The sequence below is a fragment of a genome, unplaced genomic scaffold, assembly GCF_019419815.1.
Source record: "Pyrus x bretschneideri cultivar Hongxiangsu unplaced genomic scaffold, Pyrus_bretschneideri_v1 Contig83, whole genome shotgun sequence".
Taxonomy (NCBI): Eukaryota; Viridiplantae; Streptophyta; class Magnoliopsida; order Rosales; family Rosaceae; genus Pyrus; species Pyrus x bretschneideri.
This window is the reverse complement of record NW_025999824.1, coordinates 448,527-456,857: the sequence shown is the minus strand read 5'-3', so window position 1 is coordinate 456,857 and position 8,331 is coordinate 448,527.

Genomic DNA, 8,331 nt, shown 5'->3' with positions numbered 1-8,331 from the left:
CGAATGCTCAAAACAATGCAAATACACTGAAAATACGAAAATAGTGCACTTTTGATTCCAAATAAGCATTTGATCATCTGAGAGCTCATTATTAATGTCCTAGTAGCATATTATATGTGTTTATTTGCTTAAGCTCCAAAGTGTGTCAAACAAACGCTCTTTTTGTCCCAAGAATGCTTAAAATAGTGCAAACACACTCAAAATTCAAAAATATTGTACTTTTGACACCAAATAAACATTTTATCTTTTAAGAACTCATTATTAATGTCTTAGTTGCATATTATACACTCCAAATATAAAAATAGCGTACTTTTGACACCAAAAATGCATTTGATCTTTTGAGAACTCACTATTAATGTCTTAGGACCGTATATTATATGTGTTTACTTGCTTATGCTCCACAGTGTGTCAAATGCACGCTCGTTTTATCACACGAATGCTTAAAACGGCGCAAATGTACTCCAAATACAAAAATAGTGTACTTTTGACACAAAATAAGCATTTGATCTTCTGAGACCTCATTATTAATGTCTTAGTAGTATATTATATGTGTTTGTTTGCTTAAGTTCCAAAGCATGACAAACGAACGCATGTTATGTCCCACGAATGCTTAAAACAAAGCAAATACATTCCAAATACAAAAATAGTGTACTTTTGACACCAAAAAAGATTTTGATCATTTGAGAACTCATTATAAATGTCATAGTACCGATTTGAGAACTCATCATGTGAGAACTAATTATATCCCACGAATGCTTAAAATAGTGCAACTACACTCCAAATACAAAAATAGTTTACATTTGACACCGAATAAGCATTCGATCTTTTGAGAACACATTATTAATTTCTTAGAAGCATATTATACATGTTTTTATGCTTAAGCTCCAAAGCGTGTCAAACGCACGCTCGTTTTATCCCACAAATACTTTATACAGTGGAAATACACTCCAAATACAAAAATAGTGTACATTTGACACCAAATAAGCATTGGATCTTTTGAGACCACATTATTAATGTCTTAGCAGCGTATTATATGTGTTTGTTTTCTTAAGTTCCAAAGCGTGTCAAACGCGCGATTGTTTTATCCCACGAATGCTTAAAACAGTGCAAATACACTCAAAATACTAAAATAGTATACTTTTATCACCAAATAAGCATTTGATCTTTTGAGAACTCTATATTAATGTCTTAGTAGCATATTATATGTGTTTGTTTGCTTAAGTTCTAAAGTGTGTCAAATGCACGATGGTTTTATCCCACGAATGCTTAAAACAGTGCAAATACACTCCAAATCGAAAAATAGTGTAATTTTGATGCCAAATAAGCATTTGATCTTTTGAGAACTGATTACTAATATCTTAGTAGCGTATTATATGTGTTTGTTTGCTTAAGGTCAAAATCATGTCAAACGCACGATGGTTTTATCCCATGACTGCTTAAAATAGCGCAAATACACTCAAAATACAAAAATAGTGTACTTTTGACACCAAATAAACATTTTATCTTTTAAGAACTCATTATTAATGTCTTAGTAGCATATTATATGTGTTTGTTTGCTTAATTTCCAAAGCGTGTCAAAAGCACGCTCATTTCATCCAATGAATGTTTAAAACTATGGAAGTACACACCAAATATAAAAATAGTGTACTTTTCACACCTAATAAGAATTTGATCTTTAGAGAACTCATTATTAATGATTTAGTTGCATATTATATGTGTTTGTTTGCTTAAGTTCCAAGGCGTGTCAAACGCACGATCATTTCATCCCACGAATGCTTAAAACAATGCAAATACACTCAAAAAACAAAAATAGTGTACTTCTGACACCAAATAAGCATTTTATCTTTTGAGAACTCCTTATTTGTGCCTTAGTTGCATATTATATGTATTTGTTTACTTATGTTCCAAAGCGTGACAAACGCACGATGGTTTTATTCCAGAATGCTCAAAACAATGCAAATACACTCAAAATACGAAAAGAGTGCACTTTTGACACCAAATAAGCATTTGATCATCTGAGAGCTCATTATTAATGTCTTAGTAGTGTATTATACGTGTTTATTTGCTTAAGCTCCAAAGTGTGTCAAACAAACGCTCGTTTTATCCCACGAATGCTTAAAATAGTGCAAACACACTCAAAATTCAAAAATAGTGTACTTTTGGCACCAAATAAACATTTTATCTTTTGAGAACTCATTATTAATGTCTTAGCTGCATATTATACACTCCAAATATAAAAATAGCGTACTTGTGACACCAAAAATGCGTTTGATCTTTCGAGAACTCACTATTAATGTCATAGTACCGTATTATATGTGTTTACCTGCTTAAGCTCCACAGTGTGTCAAATGCACGCTCGTTTTATCACACGAATGCTTAAAACGGCACAAATGTACTCCAAATACAAAAATAGTGTACTTTTGACACCAAATAAGCATTTGATCTTTTGAGATCTCGTTATTAATGTCTTAGTAGTATATTATATGTGTTTGTTTGCTTAAGTTCCAAAGCGTGACAAACACACACATGTTATGTCCCATGAATTCTTAAAACAAAGCAAATACATTCCAAATACAAAAATAGTGTACTTTTGACACCAAAAAAGATTTTGATCATTTGAGAACTCATTATAAATGTCATAGTACCGATTTGAGAACTCATCATGTGAGAACTAATTATATCCCACGAATGCTTAAAATAGTGCAACTACACTCCAAATACAAAAATAGTTTACATTTGACACCGAATAAGCATTCGATCTTTTGAGAACACATTATTAATTTCTTAGAAGCATATTATACATGTTTTTATGCTTAAGCTCCAAAGCGTGTCAAACGTACGCTCGTTTTATCCCACAAATACTTTATACAGTGGAAATACACTCCAAATACAAAAATAGTGTACATTTGACACCAAATAAGCATTGGATCTTTTGAGACCACATTATTAATGTCTTAGCAGCGTATTATATGTGTTTGTTTTCTTAAGTTCCAAAGCGTGTCAAACGCGCGATTGTTTTATCCCACGAATGCTTAAAACAGTGCAAATACACTCAAAATACTAAAATAGTATACTTTTATCACCAAATAAGCATTTGATCTTTTGAGAACTCTATATTAATGTCTTAGTAGCATATTATATGTGTTTGTTTGCTTAAGTTCTAAAGTGTGTCAAATGCACGATGGTTTTATCCCACGAATGCTTAAAACAGTGCAAATACACTCCAAATCGAAAAATAGTGTAATTTTGATGCCAAATAAGCATTTGATCTTTTGAGAACTGATTACTAATATCTTAGTAGCGTATTATATGTGTTTGTTTGCTTAAGGTCAAAATCATGTCAAACGCACGATGGTTTTATCCCATGACTGCTTAAAATAGCGCAAATACACTCAAAATACAAAAATAGTGTACTTTTGACACCAAATAAACATTTTATCTTTTAAGAACTCATTATTAATGTCTTAGTAGCATATTATATGTGTTTGTTTGCTTAATTTCCAAAGCGTGTCAAAAGCACGCTCATTTCATCCAATGAATGTTTAAAACTATGGAAGTACACACCAAATATAAAAATAGTGTACTTTTCACACCTAATAAGAATTTGATCTTTAGAGAACTCATTATTAATGATTTAGTTGCATATTATATGTGTTTGTTTGCTTAAGTTCCAAGGCGTGTCAAACGCACAATCATTTCATCCCACGAATGCTTAAAACAATGCAAATACACTCAAAAAACAAAAATAGTGTACTTCTGACACCAAATAAGCATTTTATCTTTTGAGAACTCCTTATTTGTGCCTTAGTTGCATATTATATGTATTTGTTTACTTATGTTCCAAAGCGTGACAAACGCACGATGGTTTTATTCCAGAATGCTCAAAACAATGCAAATACACTCAAAATACGAAAAGAGTGCACTTTTGACACCAAATAAGCATTTGATCATCTGAGAGCTCATTATTAATGTCTTAGTAGTGTATTATACATGTTTATTTGCTTAAGCTCCAAAGTGTGTCAAACAAACGCTCGTTTTATCCCACGAATGCTTAAAATAGTGCAAACACACTCAAAATTCAAAAATAGTGTACTTTTGGCACCAAATAAACATTTTATCTTTTGAGAACTCATTATTAATGTCTTAGCTGCATATTATACACTCCAAATATAAAAATAGCGTACTTGTGACACCAAAAATGCGTTTGATCTTTCGAGAACTCACTATTAATGTCATAGTACCGTATTATATGTGTTTACCTGCTTAAGCTCCACAGTGTGTCAAATGCACGCTCGTTTTATCACACGAATGCTTAAAACGGCACAAATGTACTCCAAATACAAAAATAGTGTACTTTTGACACCAAATAAGCATTTGATCTTTTGAGATCTCGTTATTAATGTCTTAGTAGTATATTATATGTGTTTGTTTGCTTAAGTTCCAAAGCGTGACAAACACACACATGTTATGTCCCATGAATTCTTAAAACAAAGCAAATACATTCCAAATACAAAAATAGTGTACTTTTGACACCAAAAAAGATTTTGATCATTTGAGAAATCATTATTAATGTCTTAGTACCGGATTTGAGAACTCATCATTTGAGAACTCATTATATCCCACGAATGCTTAAAATAGTGCAACTACACTCCAAATACAAAAATAGTGTACATTTGACACCGAATAAGGATTTGATCTTTTGAGAACACATTATTAATTTCTCAGAAGCATATTATTTGTGTTTTTATGCTTAAGCTCCAAAGCGTGTCAAACGCTCGCTCGTTTTATCCCATGAATACTTTAAACAGTGTTAATACACTCCAAATACAAAAATAGTGTACATTTGACACCAAATAAGCATTGGATCTTTTGGGCACACATTATTAATGCCTTAGAAGCTTATTATATGTGTTTATTTGCTTAAGCTCCAAAGCGTGTCAAACACACGCTCGTTTTATCCCACGAATGCTTCAAATAGTGCAAGTACACGCCAAATTGAAAAATAGTGTACTTTTGACACCAAAGAAGCATTTGATCTTTTGAGATCACATTATTAATGTCTTAGTAGCATATTATATGTTTTTATTTGCTTATGTTGGAAAGCTTGACCAATGCACGTTCCTTATATCCCTCAAATGCTTAAAACGGTGCAAATACATTCAAAAATAGAAAAATAGTTTTGTTTTACACTAAATAAGCATTTGAACTTTTGAGAACTCATTATTAATGTCTTAGTAGCATACTACATGTGTTTATTTGCTTACGGTCCAAAGCATGATAAACACATGCTCGTTATGTCCCACAAATGCTTAAAACGGTGCAAACACACTCCAAATACAAAAATAGTGTACTTTTGACACCAAATAAAAATTTGATCCTTGGAGAACTCATTATTAAAATCTTAGTAGCATAAATTACGTGTTTATTTGCTTAAGTTCCAAAGCGTGTCAAATGCACGCTCGTTATATCCCACGAATGCTTAAAATAGTGCAAATACACTCCAAATTGAAAAATGGTGTACTTTTGACACCAAATAAGAATTTGATCTTTTGACAACACATTAGTAATGCTTTAGTAGCTTAAATTATGTGTTTAATTGCTTAAGTTCCAAAGCGTGTCAAACACACACTCGTTTTATCACACGAATGCTTAAAACAGTGCAAATGCACTCCAAATACAAAAATAGTGTAGTTTTGACACAAAATAACATTTGATCTTTTGAGAACACATTATGAATGTCTTAGAAGCATATTATATATGTTTATTTGCTTAAGCACCAAAACGTATCAAACACACACTCGTTTTATCCCACGATTGCTCAAAACAGTACAAATACACTCCAAATACAAAAATAATGTTCTTTTGACACCAAATAACCATTTGATCATTTGAGAAAACTTTAGGATGTTGTTCTAGAAGCTTATTAAAACTCTTAGGAAGTTACGCATTGAAAATCCGAGGTGCGAATCTTCCGTATCGAGTTACTTAGGATTGTGGATGCTACCGTCGACCTTTGACCGACGGTTGACTTTTGATCAATGGGTTACAAATCATCCGAGAACGTCCTTGGGGATGTGTTTTATGTAAGTTACGTGTTCTATCGATAAGAATTCTGAGTCGTGATTTAATATATATATATATATATATGTGTGTGTGTGTGTGTGTGTGTGTGTGTGTGTGTGTGTGTGATTGATAGTTTCCATTTATGCTTTTGAAAAAGAATTTCTTACGTATGTCTGGATTAGACTAAAGTTTATAAGAATTAGCGAAATGACGGAATTTATGAAATATGCTACATCCTACGGGATACATAGGTATGCTTATGATCTTTGATGCCATAATTATATCTACGGCTATGAATGTTAGTATGTTGATTAGAACTATCGAATCACTGTGGCATGCTTATATTTATGTAGTATGCTCATCGTTGCTGCACCCCCGTGTTAGTGCTCGCCTAAGGCCAGGGCCAGTCTTTCACGTGTATGTTCACCTCCGCACCGTACGCTCGCCTTGGATCCAAGTAGGTGCCAGTCCTGTCATACAGGTTGCATTAAGCAACTCCAACTCGTAGGTAACCGCGAATAGCACCAGTCTTCATGTGATTGTAGCATTAGAGCGTATATTATGATTACACCTAATCTTGTCGTACAGGTTGCATTGGGCAACTCTGACTCATGTGCTAGCATAGATTGATGAGCATCAGTTCAGTCGTATAGGTCGCATTAGGCGACTTCAACTTGTGTGCTAGCATAGATTGTTTGAGCACCTGATTTTACTTATATTACTGTTGAGATTTTGTGATTTTAGATATCCTGCCCTTAGTTACGAGATATTGTGCCGTAATGAATTCTTAAGATTTTGCAAGCTACGGTACTATACGTAGTATGTATATTTTGGAAACTATACTTGTTTTACGGTGAAGGGTTATAAGGCTTTCAAAACGGTTTTTATAAAACTTTATTTTTAGGCCCACTCAACCTTATTTTTCGCCCCTACAGGTTTTAATAGTTGAGCTTTCTTATTGACGATGATTCGTGGCAAATCTTGGTATTGGAGATTACCTTTAATGGTATGATTCTCAATCCACTCTACTGTACTTTACTTATGCTCTGACATCACGTGTGAAATAGGTTCATTTCCACTCACAGCGCACTCTTACATTTAGGCACTTTTCGGTTTAAATTTATTCATATTTTCCACATCACTACACTTTATGACTTCGTCACCTTCCAAGTGTCGGCCAGCATAACTCAATTCGGAGTCCTAGTGGACATTCCGGGTCGAGGTGTGTCAATGAGTATTCGTCGCACAAAGTTTTTAAAAATAATAAAAAATAATAATTTTATTTTACAATTTAAAATATAAAGTAGGTGATGAAATGTTGATTCGTCGAGCAAAGAAAATAATTTAGGTTAACAATATAAGATATAAAATTAAATAAAAATAAAATAAATAGGGTTTAGGCGACGAAATATTAATATTCGTCGAGCAAAATTTAAAAAATAAAAACTAAGAAAATAATTTATTTTACAATTTAAAATATAAAATTAAATAAAATAGAAAATAAATTGGGTTTAGGCGACGAAATATTTGGATTTAGTCGGGCAAAGTTATTTTTCGCGATAATGTGTGTTTCGTCGTAAGGGGTTTTTTTTTACTAGTGGTTGCTTTTAAATTTTTAATGTTTTGAAATAAAAATAAGGGAATTTATTAATTATCATGTACCTTAAAAAAACCATTTCATCACACATAATAATGTCTTAAAAAATCATATATTATTCATTAAAATAGACAAGTAGTGGATCTTCCTAGTAGTTTAGGGCCTTCCTTAATCCATTGCATTACAAGCTCAAATCCTTTCTCTCTCTTTAGTGTAGATTAGTATAGATTATCATTTGTAAAAAAATTTAAAAAAAAAAACATTGAAATGTTGAGTCTTGTTTTATTCTACTATGAATCTTTGATATCTTTATTTAGTGTCGGGTTTAAAAGTTTCTAAAACAATAAACCCAGCAGTCGAGGGTATTAATTTACCCCTCCCTATTTTATTTTCGTTTATTTTGTATTTATATATATACGAACATTTGCTCACATACAATGTGAGCAAAGGGTGCGACGACAGTGAGGTTGTGAGAGTTTTTAATGTGTCTGTAACTTATTTGGCAGTCTGGTATAAATAGCCCAATTATTAAGTTAATAATTAGTAAAAGAATGACATAATTGGAAGAAAAAAATGGGGCAGAGATGAAGTTTTTAAAAAGGGTTCATAAATAACATTGTTTAAAGGAGAAATTAGGTTCTCATCCCTCCTTTTGCTACTCCATTGATTAA